At 35.9% G+C, this 16,335-nt stretch overlaps 1 protein-coding gene across 46 annotated transcripts in view; it reads left to right on the top strand.

Moving 5' to 3' along the window:
• The window catches only part of SOX6 (SRY-box transcription factor 6), a 571,708-nt gene that overhangs the window by 154,918 nt on the left and 400,455 nt on the right, over window positions 1–16,335 (top strand). For 13 of the 46 annotated variants that reach the window (XM_070626447.1, XM_070626468.1, XM_070626460.1 and 10 more), the window contains exon 1: window positions 8,429–8,502. The exons of 20 other annotated variants lie outside the window; for them this stretch is intronic. The gene's annotated coding sequence lies outside the window, so the exon portion shown is untranslated. Of the gene's footprint in view, window positions 1–8,404; window positions 8,503–16,335 lie in introns of those variants that run through there. 13 more of the 46 variants (XM_070626426.1, XM_070626442.1, XM_070626456.1 and 10 more) reach the window with 4 other exon arrangements.

The raw sequence follows: 16,335 nt of genomic DNA, 5'->3' as shown, positions 1-16,335 counted from the left end.
AATTTCAGTTTGTTTAGAGAACATTTCAAAATGTTTTACCCAGTGAGAGAGTGCTAGTTACAGAATAAATTAAGAGAAAAAATTTATAATGGACAAAGCACTTTAAAATTATATAAACCAAGAGAGTTAAAAGTGTGGATGTCTTTGCATGAAAAAATGGAAAACAAGTTCAAATTGTTGGTAATTTCTTTGTCCTAGTATCTGCATAAGGTTTAGGGAATTTTACTTTTTGAGTATATTTACATTCCTTCTATAAAAGTAGTTGGGAAATTTAACTTTTTAAAAGTAAATATATTCAGTTCTGAGAATTAGAAGTCTATTCTGATTCTTTTTTTTCCAAATTAAATTGCTGGAAATTTGTAGTAAAATCTTTTCCTCCCCTTCCTTCCTTCTGCTTCCTTCTGGTTCTTATCCTAATCCATCTCTCTCTATTTTTAGTGTAGACTTTGGTCCTCTTCGTGAAGAGAGTCCTTTTAAACATGAAAAGCTGTGGCATCATCTGTTAGGCAGAAGCCTGAACTGGCTGGGGATCGTAAATGCCTGCCAAGGACATCTCTGACTCCTTTACCCCTTACTACTCCCATAGTAGTTGTGGATTTTTGCTGAATTAGTCACATTCTAGCCGTGAGTCTGGGCCTTTCAGATAGGAAACACAATATGCCATCAGTTGATGGGATGGGCCAGGGGTGTGAATGTGCTAGGAGGCAATGCAGTTATAATCTGGATGGAACCCAAAGTAAATATTTTGCCATTAACTTTCTCGTCAATTAGATAGTCATGGTTAGCCTCAAAGGACCAATATATGGATTTTTTTTTAACCACATTTGGACTTTTCAGTTCTGCATGTTATTGCTTGGTTCCTTTTCATCAAAAGCAGCTCACTTCCTCTCTTCAACAGAACAATACTTTAACTTTCCCAGCAAGTCTTACTTTGGGGTAGGTGAATTTGTCCAGTATCAAGGGCACAAGTATGGGGCATCAAATTTACGTCAGTAGTTCTGTCTCTTCATGCTGTGGTTCAGGGTGAGAGGTAGATGCATTGTTTCTATGGCATGTTTGTCTCCATTTTTCTCACCTACCATCCAATTACTACCTCAGGCTTAGAGTACTTGGTAGTGGCTTTATGGGACACTATTGTGATGTTCTCTAACAAATTCCTTAGCTCCAAAAGTAGAAAAAATACCTCTGGTTCCTTGTCATTTCACAGTGGTTGGTGGATAGTAAGCATCCAATAAATATTTGTTGAATGAGTAATTGAGTGGATGAGTGAGACTGTAGGAAATGTTGGCAAAAGAAGAGTATAAAATTCTTGAAAGGTGCAATTAGGAATCTTTATATTGATTCCCAATATATATATTTATATCTTCAAGTTGTGGACACTTGAAGTTCAAATTCTGGGACTAACTGGTAAGTTAAAATGAGGAGTCCTTAATTCAAAAAATTTTGGACAGACTTTTACTTTTTTAGCTGGTACAAATTAGCCATCGGTTGTTTTCAAGAATTGTCAGGTAGCATTCAGGTTTCCAAATTTGATACTTTGGAAGGCTGCTGTGGGATCCTTTAAAAGGTCATAGTTGGAAAACTGCCCAGGATTCAGAATAAATAATTTTTATGGTAACAGAGAGACTAGAAGACATCTTGGAAAATTCTGTATCTGTCTGTAGTTTTATATTTCACTCGCTAAAGAATAATGCTAGAAGCCTGAGGCTTGTCAGTAGGAAAAGTTGGCATGTCAGTCTACAGATAGCTTGGCAAAAGAGTACCTTTTTCTGAACATGCATTTTCTTTCTATTAAAGTCTGATTCTGAATTACTAGTCTACACTTGGTTCTGAATATAAAGATGGAGTTTCAAGCTGACTACAGTACACATGACAGTCAGATTGTCTCCAGTTCTCCTTTAACCTACTGTGGTACTAATGCTTTATGGGGGAAGCTTTGTGATCATGTTCATGGTCCAGGGAGAGATAAGCTAGTGGAGCGAGTATGTGTTCCTTAAATAGTTACATTTTGGGAAAAACCCCTTGGGAAGTCACATGTACTAAACTTTATGCTGAATCTTTAAAATCAAAGGACTATCCCCAAATCTCTCTAGTATTCCTCAAGCCTCTTTTAACCCAGGAACTTATACAGTCAGGAAACATTTTCTGCTAGGTTCTCTTTACTATTATTTTGCCCAGTGCCATGCCATTTACACTGCCAGATAAACTTGAATTTTGCTGGTATCCCTCATGATTGATCATTTATTCTGCCTGTGTAGTTAAGGATGTATTTATGCAAATGGCATATATTATATTTGCTGGCCACAAGGTAACAAAGGCCCAATTGTTTTTATGGTGAGACGATACAGATTTTACCTGCCCAATTAAGCAGGTAATTTACATGTCTAGCTTCTCAAACAGTAAAACCTACTTCCCATTATATGTGGGAGACTTACTTCATATTTTATTGCTCATTTGTTAAAATGTAAATCATAAAAAAATTTAGCATGTATCTTAGGTATTTTTGGCATATTAGGTCTGATACAAACAGCATATGAAGTGTCCCATTCTTTGTGCATTGTGAATATGATGACTGCCAAAGTGTGTGATTGCTATCCTTCTTTCAAGGCCCCAGCTTCTTATAGTCTTTTCTGATCTCACTTCATTTGAACTCCCACAGTATTTTGTATTTCTCTTTTTGTGCTTTGTCTTTTTAGTGATTTTTAGTGATTTCTGTGAACATTCCTTTCTATTAGTTTCTGGTCAAAAGCTGTGTTTTCTTTTTTTTTTAAGGGCAGGGATGTTAAGTCAAATCCATCTTAAATAACTTACATGACCATAGAGTACCTACTGTTCAATAAGCACTCAGTATATAATTATTGAGTTAGTTAAAAATTCTGCAAACCTCCACTCTCCCAATCTTTTTCATAATTTATCAAATTTCCATTGCTCTTCTTACATTTAGCTGCTCTTATATGTGTTGATTGCTTTTACTGTTTCCATGTTATCCTGGGAGTTAGGAAAGAAGTAATTTCTTAAATTTGCAGGTAAGTTGAATGAAATATTTTAAAAAAATGCAGCGTGTGTTATTTATTGTGGGACTTGGAACAAAATCTGGAGCTTGTGATAAGAGAGCAGGGAAGGAATTGACATGTTATCCTCACCATTACTGCTCATGCTCCACTTGCCAACTATTACTTTGGAGTGGAGATTATGCCATATTTCCTTGTACCATCTCTAGCACAGTAGTTTGCTCATAGTCAGTGCTCTAGACATATGCATAACATGGATGTGTGAATGAATTTGACGTCAATGAATATAGCCTTCGATACCTCATCCCCTTTTTCCTTTAATGACTTTTTCTCTCTCTGGGCTTTCTTTGCATTTATGTTCTCCTTCTATTCTCTCATATAAAATCCTTCTTCAAGAAAGCATTTGATGATCAGTCACTTTCAACCCAAGATATAAATGGCCAATAATTGTTTAACGTGTTGTTCTTTTGTGGTATATGCATTTAAAAATGCAGGTCTTTTAAAATAAGAATTAAGATAAGTGAATTAAGTTATATGGGATCTTCATTCAAAATAAAGGTGTTGGTTTACTTGACCTCATAGAGAAACATGTTTATAGTTGGGCGCCAGAGTAGTTTTTGTAGTGCTTATGGATTGATGAATAAAAATTTCTAGAAAATTAGCTGAAGTTAGGCCTCTAAAAACCTTTGCAAGTGTTCTAAGGACTTAAACTTAGTAATGGCTAAGGGTAGAAAGATGGATAGAAAGTTCTTTGGGATATCTGGCTCTGAAATGAGAGAATGGAACTAAAATTATCAGAAGAAAAATCCTTTTGTTCTCACTTGCCTCAAGAATGGTTAAATTTGTAGTTTTTGTTCCTCTTTTGGGACTGCTAGAAACAATTCAAAGAAATCTCTGCTGTGCAACTGCTATTATAATGAAGAGTTTGCAATTACTTTTATTTTTTCCCTTAAGTAACCTCACTGTAATAATTATTAGAAAAAGAAACTCATGAGTTACAGATACACTGTTTACTGTATTCCCTGTCCAGCATTTTTTCTGGTAAAAGCACCCTGATGTTCTTTTGGGCAACAACCCTTCTTTCACTTTTGGTAAATGTGGTTGGGGTAGAGCTGCCCTTAGCCTCCCAAGTCATAGGGAGTGGTTGTTCCATACGCCTGACCACAGTGATTGTCCAGAAATAAACATGTTATCCTAGCCAGGCCAAGGGGACTTAATCCTGGAATCTTTGATGGAATTACTGGAAAAGAAGCACTGTCTTTCTACTGTGATTGCTAACCTGGAGTTTCTGTTAGTCATCTTTGTCCTGAGGGGGGAAAATCTGCCCGAGAGATGGGGAGAGACCAACTCCTGATTATATCGTTTTATCGCCGAGTCCAGCTGTGTCAGAAGCCAGGACATTTCACTTATGTTGAGCCAATAAATTATTTTTTTGATAAAGCTACTTTGAGTTGGTTTTTATCATTTACAACTAAAAGTATTCTAGTGAATACAGCCAGAGTTGCACAACTGACTGTACAACTGATATGGTGGATAGATATATGTGATTTTGGAGAAATATTTTGATGTCCATTGACTCCCTCAATATGTGCAATTTATTTATTCCATTTTACTTTCCATGACTGTGGATGAGTGTGGGGGATATGATGAAAGTCACTAGTCTTTAAACAAGAATAGTTTCTACTGAAATCATTTTATTACTATTGTCAAAGAATAAAATGCAAATGAAATGATATAACTAAGATGAATTTCAGACTTTAAGTTATTTTGAAAATAGAACAAGTTTACAGATTTTTCCCAGGTTAAAAATAATTTTCCTGGTGCTGGCTGCGTGGCCAAGCAGTTAAGTTTGTGCATTCCACTTCAGCAGCTCAGGATTTGCTGGTTCAGATCCTGGGTGCAGACCCGCACACTGCTCAAAAAGCCATGCTGTGGCAGCGTCCCACATAACAGAACTAGAATGACTTACAACTAGGATATACAACTATGTACCGGGGCTTTGGGGAGGAAAAAAAAAGAGGAAGATTGGCAACAGATGTTAGTTCAGGGCCAATCTTCCTCACCAAGAAACATACTTAAAAAATAATAATAATACTTTTCCTTTTTCCTATATAAAAGATGGTGAAATTTCCTTCTATTTTTAATATTCACTGTCTATTGCAGTTTGATATTTCTGTTAGATGCACAACTTGGGCAGTAATTGGAGAGAGTACTTTATTTATTGTGCTCTGAAGAAATGTCCTCTGCTTGTGACATTTTCATATGTTAATCCTATTCATTAATATATAATTCTACTTAAGATCAACTTTAATGGATTTATTTCAAATTAGAGATCTTCTTACTGCTTTGGAAAACACAAAACAGAAATGGATCTAGTACTGCAAATTTTGCTGTTTTCCTGGAAAAAATAATCTGAATTTGGGAGAAAATTTACTCTCCAAATATAGTTACACAAGTAGAACTACTTGACTTTCATAAATCATATTTAAATGGGCAATGTTTTTAATTTATATTTGTTACATAGCCTTTTAGGAGGTCTCCATTTTATCTGTCTATCTTTTCACATTGTTTGAAATATATTTGTAAAGACTAGGTTGGTTTTTGATCATTTCTCTTAGAAGCATGCTGGACCATTTTATAGTAAGATTTTATTGCTGTATTTTGTTTATTGCTGTATTAAATTTCTTTTTAAATCCAACATTAAAATAAGATTGTAGGTTTTCCTGTTTGTTTTTTTCCTACCATCGAACGATGTGTATTCTCAATCAAATTTGGTCTTTTTTACTTAGCAAACCTTAAGTGCCAAGGTCTTAAATTGGCACTGTTTTCTCCCTAATTCTTATAGATTATAGATATGTCCCTCAGATCTAAGAGCCTCAGATCTAAGTCTCTTGGGTGTTGATGTTCTCATTAGGAAATGATCATGTTCAGAAGTTGGGGTGCTAACTAGTTCATGAGGGTAAGGTCCTCATTAGAACCATTTTAAGATCATGCAAAAGTTGCAGAAGCCTTAACCTTTAAGATTCCATGCAGACAGTAGCACATTTGGAATGGCATGCACACTTAGTTATATGCGTGGAATTTCTCAGAGGTAGTGGGTTTTGAAGTTTTATTATCTATCACTATGTAGGATTTCCCTTTTCCTCAAATGACCCCAAGATTGCAACCCAGACCAAGCAAAATTTAAAATGGGTCAAATTTCCGGGAAGAACCTGCTTCTAATAGCCTCTCCTTTCTTCTTTCTACGGCCCTTCTATGTGGTCATCTTTCTTTCTTTTTAGTCGCTCACTGTCTGTTTATTTCCCTTACCTAAACCTGCTCGCAGGATAATATCCCATAGCAGTCACGCATACCTTTATTGTTATTTTTTTGGCTAATTTCTTTTGTTATATTTATATTAAAACAACAAGGAAAAATGATAAAGTCTCACACACAATTTCACAATTTGTCATCTGTTTTCATGTTTACCTGCTCATTTCCAGTCTTTGTCCATCTTTCTTTTTATTCACATCTGTTGCCAGTCTTCCTCTTTTGCTGGAGGAAGATTGTCCCTGAGCTAAGATCCGTGCCAGTCTTCCTCTATTTTGTATGTGGGACATCGCCACAGCTTGGCTTGATGAGTGATGTGTAGCTCCACAACTAGGATCCAAACCCGTGAACCCTGGGCTGCCAAAGCAGAGTGCGTGAACTTAACTATACCAAGGGCTGGCCCTTTTGTCTATCTTTTTAAAAGAATAATTAAACAAAACTATAATCAGAGCATAGATGTCATTGTGTGTTGTTTTTCATTTAATGTTATATAACAAACACTTCCCACCACAAAGAACTTTCCATAACCCATATAGACACTTAGGGAAGTCCTGATGTGTCTTACTGTCTGTGGATGGGAGCTGCCATTTAGGCCTTATTTTGAATAGTCTTACTCCTGGTCATGAGATACTCCATTCACAATTAGCTTGAAGCTCTTACTGAGAAAAGACATAGTTTCTATCTATTATGGGAATGCATCCTAACATTCTGCCAATAACTATGAAGTTTTCTGTAGGTTTTTCTGCATGTCTTGTATCTGTTGAGATGTTTATAGAATTTTTCTTCTTCCATCTGTGAATATGGTATTATGGCAGATTTTTCTGAACCATCTAGCATTACTGGGATTTAAACCTACTTTTTCTTGATGGATTTTCATTTATACTGTAGAATTAGTTAATGTCTAAAGGACTTTTGCATCTGTGTTCATAAATGAGATTAGTTGATAGTTTTCCTTTTTTTTATAGTATCTTTATTTTGTTTTGGAATCAAGGATATTCTAGCCTTATAAAATGAGTTGGGAGTCATATACATCTTAGTGTGGACAGAACTCATAGTATAACCTCTCCTAGAGGCACTTAAGTTTAAACTCTAAGTAGGAAATAAATATTTTTATCCTTAAAGGATTTTGAAACATCAACCTAAGATAGCTGTTTTTTTTTGAGGAGGAGTTAATGTTTGGGGGAAGTTGGGGGTAGAGAAAATGTTGGTAAAGCATGGAAGTTGCCTCCACAGTTTCTGTCATAGCAGTGTAATTATTTTGGTGTTTATCTGAGTATTTTTTGGCAGTCCTGTGGTATGATCAGTTGGGATTAAGAGGAGAGCAGGTCAATGACATTGGTTAGGGAAGATCTTATCAGAGAAGGTGTTAACTGAACATTGAAAAAGTCACCTGCATCAAAGTTGGAGCTAAACATGATTTGAGATTTAAATACATTCCAATTAGTCTGTTTATGTCCCTAAAGCCCTTTAAAAGGCAGAAGGATAGAGCTTCTCCTCCAGGCCCCACAATTACCTCACTGGTTGCATTAAACCATTATGACATTGTTCTTCCTCCAAGTTTCTCCTTGGAGATAATTTTAGTCAGATTTTTATCTCTAAAAAAATCTGAGAAGTAGATGTGGCTCCACATATAGTTTGACCTATGTTTAACCTCATTTCATCCTATCAAAAATAGTTCAACACAAATCTTAGGAATTCTTAAGTTTGGGCTTACTAAGTATCTGATATGACTACTGATGCACTTTCTTACAAAAGAGATACTTTTTCCGTCCTTTTCTATTCTTCTAAATGTATCACAACTTAATTCAACACACAGTTTTTGAGCACCTACTATGTACCAGGTACTGGATATTCAAAGATGATGTTCTTAAGGAGTTCAATCTTTCCTTTTCATCCTTGTTCTCTAAGGCGCTTTCCTTTTCTGATATCTAGGTGCTTTTGTTTCTCTTTCTTTTTGCCTGTCAAAGCAAAGAAACTTTTAAAGGAAATTTTGAGTTAAACCAAAGCTGCTTCTATTGAGAAGAATTAGTACAGCTCTCTGAACATGGGCCTATTGTTTGTTTAGAACCCAGTGTTAATGAGGGCACAATGCTTGTCTTGATTCTTATATGGACCTGTTGGCTTTGCTCTGTTCCATGGCCTAGGATCACTGCTCAAATGATTGATACTTGCTAACGACCAGGTGAGAGACTTTGGTTGATCAAAACATTAGGAAATTAGTGCATGTTGCATACTTGTCAGGTGTCATCCTTTATAAAAGGTGAACCATAATTTAGGACTTCACTTTAAAACAAAATTATTACTGAAATAAGTTGTAAAGGAATGTGGAAAAGTGAAAGAGACTTAAAGCATTTTATTATGCTGTGTTTTTTTGTTCTCCATTAATTGGGTAATTCTTAAGACAATTTTCTCCATATCATTTAGTTTCCTTTTTAATATCTTTGGATGCAAGATTGTGCTTTGCTGGCCTCTCTTTCTTGTTCCTCGGGTGTTAGTGCCAGCTTTGGCAGCCATAATTGTCAGTGCTGGCTCAAATGAAGGAATGGCTGAAGGCTCCTTTTGGAGACCCACTTTGCTGGTTATTTTAATTACTCACAGGGATAATTGTTGAGTGGTGCTATAAAGGATAATATTTCCCTTGCCACAGGATTTAGGAATTCTGCCTAGTAATCACTCCTACTCCTGTTGAATGAGTGTATCTAAGTGGAAAGACTGGTAACTGGCTGTAGGTATCTCCCTAAAATTGTGTGAAGGGCCCCTGGCAGATTAACTCTGGGAAATTCATGTAACCATTACGAATGCTTTCTTCATTGATCTTTTGCTTTCATATGATCAGAAACAGAGAATTTGCAAAATTTAAAATTAAGTTCTTCATCGTCTTATTCTAGGACACCTTCTGTCATATAGCCCTGTGAGACCAAAGATTTTCTTTGCTTTCCTTTTTCACAGTCAGAGATATTAGAAGAACAATAGGATATCTGTGATAAGATCCCTGCTTAAATATTTTTTAAATTAATACTGCTATTGTGGCCATGTCTGTTGTGGTAAAGGACTGTGATATGCTATTTGCTGGTATTCTGTGGAATGGGACTGTCAATACTTTCTGAGATATAGTGATGGAAAAAATTGTGGATCCAGTATCCATTAGATATTTCCTCAAACTTAGCTGCTTCTCTGGGTGGAAGGGAGACACAAAAGTGTAGTTTTGAAGTCTTTTATCAAGGAAAAATTGATTCACAACAAATCAGTAAACAACTTGTGTAGGTCATATATTAGAACTGACTTTATAGGTTGCAGTTTTTAAATTGGAAATAAATGAAGACAAGGTAAGGTGGGGTTGTTTGTTAATTGTCTTTTTAAAAGAGTTTTTGCCATTTATTAAAATAAAAATGATTTCAATTTTGAGTCACTATCTAGACTACATTAGTTAAAATGGAACAAAAGAGAAACTTCTGCTGAAGAATCATCCAAATGACCTTGACCTCTTTGAAAGGTTAATTGCTTTAAAGGCCCCAGTTCTTCTTCCTCCTTCCTTGTATCCGAGACCTTTGCCATGAAACTTTACAGTGCCCTTCCACTCTGGACTGGGCATTCTGTCTTACCTCTTGACTCTGGGATCCATCATTTAACTTGCTTTGGCCAACGAGATATTAGCAAATGTGACACTAGTAGAGGCTTGTAAAAGTACTTGTACATTTCTGTTCATACTTGCCCTTTTCTGTCACTACGAGAAGAACAAGCCTGGGCTAGTCTACTGAAGGATGACACATATGGAGCAGAGTTGAATTACTCTAGTCATCCCAGCCAAGGCCATCCTAGATGAGCCAAAAGCCAGCCAACCATAAGACATGTTGGTGAGCTCAGCTAAAACCAGAAGAAATGCCCAGCTGACCTGCAGACACATGAGCTAAATAAATGCTTATTGTTTTAAGCCACTGAGTTTTGGGGTGGTCAACCCTGCAACATTCTTGTGGCTGTAGATAACTGAAACAACCTCAGATAACCCTGTTTGAAAAAGACTCAATTGGGCAAATATCACAGATGATCCTGAGTGATTTCTTGCTGTTCCAATGACAATATATGTTTCACATTGATTCAAATTCCTAGAGCCAACAGCTCAGTGATGCTTGTCTGAGACTTGATTTAAAGTAGATTATGTTTTCTTTGTGGGTTGATTTTAGGAACTCTGGAGATACTGCCCACCCAGTCTACCTATTCAGCCTATGTGTGTTAGCCTCACAGGGCACAGACATTCCATCCATAAGGAAAGATAAAGCAGAAAATGCAAGTAGTGCAAGTAATTGAGCTAAATTCATATGGTAAGAAACACAAATGCCAGTATATTCTGTGTCAAGAGCAAAGTTTGACTAGAAAGGGGTGGTGAGTGGAGTCAGAGGGGAAAAATAAGGCTAGGAAAAGGGAAACTGGATTTACTTTGGCTATTTAAGGACAACATAGTGTAAAAAGGAAAGCTGTGAATGAAGACTGAGCTTTCAAATCTCAACTCCATTTATACTCTTTAAGTCCAGTTTGTTAAAGAGGAGGGAAAAGGTTGGATGAAAAGAGGCAAAGATGTAGTTTTGTTAGGGGCATGGTGCTTTAATTCTTTCTTTGTGCTTTGAGACCAAATGACTATTGTCTTTTCTGCTTTCAGACTCTGTATATAGTATTGCTATTTCATTCACTTCCTTTTGTGATAGAAAGAAGTGTATTTTTTGTGACTTATATAAATATATGTATTAAAATATGTATATTTATAACATATAAAAAGTAGTAGGCTGACGGGGCTGGCCCCGTGGCTGAGTGGTTAAGTTTGTGCACTCCGCTGCAGGTGGCCCAGTGTTTCATTGGTTCGAATCCTGGGCGCGGACATGGCACTGCTCACCAAACCATGCTGAGGCAGCATCCTACATGCCACAACTAGAAGGACCCACAACAAAGAATATAAAACTATGTACTGGAGGGCTTTGGGGAGAAAAGGGAAAAAAATAATAAAATCTTAAAAAAAAAAAAAAAGTAGTGGGCTGACAATCAGAGTCCCCTGGACAGAAGCAGGGCATCACTGAACACATAATAATCATTATGGCCCTGCATTCAGCTGGACCTGTACTCGGAGAAGGAGTGCTGGATGGGGGACCTGTACTTGGTTAATTCATCATATTACTTGGAAAGGTCCTTATTATTTTGCACAGCAGTGTGGTCACCTGGCGGTAGGTCATTAGCATTTTAGTGTTCTTTTCCGCACAACAATGCACAACATGCTAATTAGAGGATTCTGAAAGCTAAGTAACCTGTTTTAAAATCAGACATTTTAATTTGCAGCTTTAATGGCTGTTTTTATAATAACTGGCTTTATTGGGGGTAAAAGCACTTCTCATGTTCCACTAGCAAGGCAGAGTATAACAGAAGCTGACAAAATTAAAAACCTCATAATGCGACCTTTGCCTGGGATAAAAGGCTGTTTCATAACAATTTCCTTTTGTTCTTTGTTTAAGCCATTACTCTAAAAGGAGCCTCCGATTAATCTAAGTAAATGCATCATTACAGTACTAATCCATGTCCTTCTGTCAGTGTCTGTTTTAATTAAATAAGAAATGCTAACAGAAAGATATCATGCACAAAGCTGTGATTGGAGAAAGAAGCATTGGTTGATCAGGGAAAGATTAAAAAGGGCTTTACTGTTTTGTCCATTTGCATAACTCCAGATGCCACAGTGTTTCAGGTTGAAAGAAAACTTACAAAAGAGTTTAACACATTTCACTCTTATAGATTTAAAATAATGGGATTTACCAATGAAATTCTAATCATCCAATTTATCATATGTTAGACATTCCAAAGCAAGGAGCAGAACAGCTTGGGGTGTGTCTTTTAAAGGTTTTATGCAATGTTGTGTTCTATCTGTGAAAACATACTTGCCAAATTTGCATGTGTTTCTTCTTATTTTGGGTGACATTGGTAAAACCTGGTTGTGAACATACAATATGATTTTTTTTCCTTTTTAAAGTATCTTGCAGCGTCTTGTTTTTTTTTTTTATGGTTTTCTATTGATAATATGTTAAGAATTTAGGCCCTTAATTGGTTGTTAACAATGAAAAGTACATTTAACAAATGCTTATAAAATGAATGTATCTAGTTAATATGGCTACCCTGATATGCAGAGACTCTTAGCAGTAGAGTTGCAGAATTCCCGTGGTGAGGGTTTTCTCCATATACGGGCCATTATTTGATGTAATGAAAAGAGAAAGTGTGCAACAGTGAGATTGTTAATTAATTTAGCCTAACAAGATGAAGATAAATGAAGCAAAGCACAGATTGAATGAAGCAAGAGGTCTTATTTACAATTTAACACATTTTTATATAATGCAGATTTCACTTGATAAAAAACAAACAGACCCCCACCCCAAATACCTGCTAACAAAAAAGTACACTCCCTCCCACCACAATTCAACACTGAAATCCTGACTTGACTTTACAGAAAACATGTACTATGGCTCCATATAGAAGACACTTTTACAGTGTGTAAACAGTGCCTTTCTACTGCTGAGAATCCTACGCTAGTTAACCTTTAACTTCAGCATTTTATTATTCTCCCTATAGACTGAGGATGACCAAAAGAATAATTATCTGGAAACCTTTGGGTTTCTTGTCCTCCAGGTTATCCTGAGGCATCTTGTTTCAGTTATTTAATAATCATTTTATTTTAATCCTCTTTTTACCAAAGGAAAGAAGCTCAAAAGTGAGAAAAGAAAAAAAAAAGAGCCATGAGCCTTTTTACATGTGCTTGAATCTGAAGAATTCTTAAATTAGCATTATTTTTAAAAGTCTCCCTTTCAGAGATTAATGAGCTTTATCCAGTATTTGACCTTTTATCATTCTTGCTTTCTGCTCAGAAGTACTTCCTTCCTTCCTACAGTAGCTAGAAAAGACTGTCTCTTATCTTATGTTACTGTAGGCAGTGGTAACAGGGCTCTCTACAAATGGTGTTATTATGGTCACTATGTTTTTATCTCAGGGGTCACGAACAAATCCATGCAACTGCTTCTAAGGATTTCAATAAATAGGACTTTTTATCCAGACAATCGCCTTTTATGTTACTTTTAAACAAAACTACTAGTCCATCAAGAGTTTCAAAAGAAAACAATTCTACAGAGTGCCGGTATGGCCGCACAGACCAATCATCATGGCACCCATTCTCCAGTCCTTTATTTTTCAAGTCCACAACAATAGGTTGTTGATTCAATGGACAAGACCAGAACAATTAAGTTCTCTGTTTAGCAGCAGTGCAGCATTTTAATGCCCTTCTCTAATAATGGTCTCATTATTGTTATTCTAAGACTGGGCCTCAGGAGGAGGAATATTTGCTGGAGGTACGTCATTATTTTGCAAATTTCGATTAGCTCATCATGTTGTCTGTAGTGTGAAAATCGTAGCTAATTAGGGCAGCCAGTTAGACTACCAGCTTTTGAGCTTATGAGTTAAAAGGTAGCATACTTGATAGGCCAGTGATGTGAAAAAGGTGGTAAAAAGGAGGATTAGAGCAGTTGCCTTAGTAACTCCAACTTCCATCTGTGAGGGAACAATGGACTTGTGTTTCTCCCCCACCTTGGTGTAAAAATTGGTTTTGTTTTGAAAGGACAGGGTTCTTTTTATGACAATCTGGAATTCAGCCCAACTGAGTGTAGTTTTAGTTGTTAGAAGAGACCATTGGGGATAGGAAAGATGAAAGGTCATGGTGAGCTTCAAGGACATGAAAGGTTGTTGTCTCATGTAACAATGGTAGATTGTTTTTTTCTAATATTTCTAGCCAGCCCCTAAGTCAGGTGATGGAACAAATACCTACAGTTTAGTCAGGTGAAACAGGAGGGGGTGGGGAAAGGAAAGGAGAAAAATGGGGTAAGAGAGAGTTTGTACTTTGTTAAAAAAAATAAAAGGTTAACTTCAATTTGCTTTTATTAAACACAGTGATATTTGTTTGTCACCATCTCTGAGATTCCAGTGTGCTTTGAATGGTTTGCTTCTGTGGGCCATCACATCTCTGGGAAGCTCTCCAATGTGTTAGGAAATGTGATTTAAGCTTTCTTCCTGAACTCCCAGGAGGACCAGTGATGTGATACTTAACAATAAATTTAGTTGTTGTAGCTTTCTCACATTATTGGTGTTCTTAAAAGGTTTTCCTTCAAATGCACACTGAATAAAATGAATGATAAATATGAAAGAAATTTGTTTCACCACTCTGCAGGGTTTTATCATAAATTCTATGACTTCCATCACAGAAAGTTTACAGGAAACTGTTTATATGTTGCTGCAATAGCAACGCAAATTTTTCTCTCTGTACATAAGAAAATGCCACAATTTTAAGAGCTATTGGAGGTTTTGTATTACAGAGGAGGTGACAGAAAAGGATTGAATACTGTGTTATTTCTTAAAAACCAAATCACTCTCTCTGGGTTTGAAATACTTTTATTTCAGCAAAATGAGTGACTTCTATTTTTCTTCCATATCAATATTAAAACACTTGGTTGGTGCTGTGTGTGTATGTGTGTTGTTAGAAACAGAGAGAGTTTAGGAACACTATCCTTTTAAGCAAAAAGATCATCCTTTGATGATCAAAGGAACCTTCATATTTCTTCCTCTCTATTGTCCCCAAACAACCCTTGTATAATTGAAGCTGGACTTGGTCCAGGGGGTAGCGGAGATTTTCAAATTCTCTTTTAATCCCATGTCTTTGTTTTTGTATTTTTTCAAGCCAACAGTACTTATTGCTGTAGCCTTTCTTTTTTTTTGAGAAGCTGTGTTTATTTATTTATTGCAGATACCTCATAGACTTGAAATAATATCATGAAATTCTAGAGCTTAAGGACTTTTGAGATGATTTAGTACAATTCTTGTATTTGAAAAATAAGAAAAGTGAGACCAGAAAGTTGAAATGACTTGCCCAAGGTAGCTCAACTAGTTAGGAGTAGACAAATAGATGCCATTTGCTGTATTATTTAAATATAAAAACTTGAAATCAAAGGAAGAATGAAGAAGCATTATAGGAACATGTGTAACTTGTTTACTGGTAATTTTAGTGGTTGAGGGGACATGGAATAAAGCTAACATCTGGTGGTGGTGGTGGTGGTGGGCTTGGGATTCAGATTAGATTTTTTATATCTATTAAATCTCCATTTTAAATAAATGAAACTTTTTTTTCTGACAAAAAAAAAACCCCACAAAAAACCCAACATAACTGGGGAGAGATGTATCCTAAGATACTAGCATAGCATTCAGAATCTGCAACCTTTCTTGATCCAGGTACTGTGTGGGATACTTTTATACCCATTATTATAATTTAGGATTTAAACACTTTTTCTTTCCAGTGTGGCCAATTAGTTAACTGTTCTGTTTCTTAGTTTTTGCATCTGTAGACAGGGACCTGGTGTTATTCAACTTTATTAGATGTTGTGAGACATAGGAATCAGTATATGATTGAAAAATGCAATATACGTTTGACAGAATATTATGATTGTAAATTTGTGCTTTATCCAAACAGATGTCTCAAGGCAAATGTGAACCATAGTATTTAGATCGATATAAATGCTATAGTTTATTTTTAGAATCATTCAGAACATATTTAGAAATTTTGGATTATATTTAAACATAGAGGAGAAAATAAAATAATGCAGAATTTCTCTTTATTATTTCATAATAAAAAATTTGCTCCCTAGTAACATTTTGGTGTATTTCATTTCAGTCTTTTATCTATACGTATATGAGAAGAAAGAACATGTCTACTTGTTTACTGCCCTCTCTCTAGTGCCTAGAACAGTGTATGGCTCATAGTAGTTACTTGAAAAATAGTTGTTGAGTAGATGAAAAAAAAAATCACAAAATTGGATCATCCTGTAGATACATTTTTGTATTTAAGAAATTATTTTATTGGATTTTCCTGTATTAATAGGATGTAAATAGTCTTGGAAAACAAGATATTTAATGACGACGTCATATACCATCATATGGATGTACCACAGTTTGT

The sequence above is a fragment of the Equus przewalskii genome, chromosome 6 (assembly GCF_037783145.1).
Source record: "Equus przewalskii isolate Varuska chromosome 6, EquPr2, whole genome shotgun sequence".
In the NCBI taxonomy this organism is placed as follows: domain Eukaryota; kingdom Metazoa; phylum Chordata; class Mammalia; order Perissodactyla; family Equidae; genus Equus; species Equus przewalskii.
The sequence above is the reverse complement of the archived record's forward strand: the minus strand, read 5'-3'. Positions and strand labels throughout refer to the sequence as shown.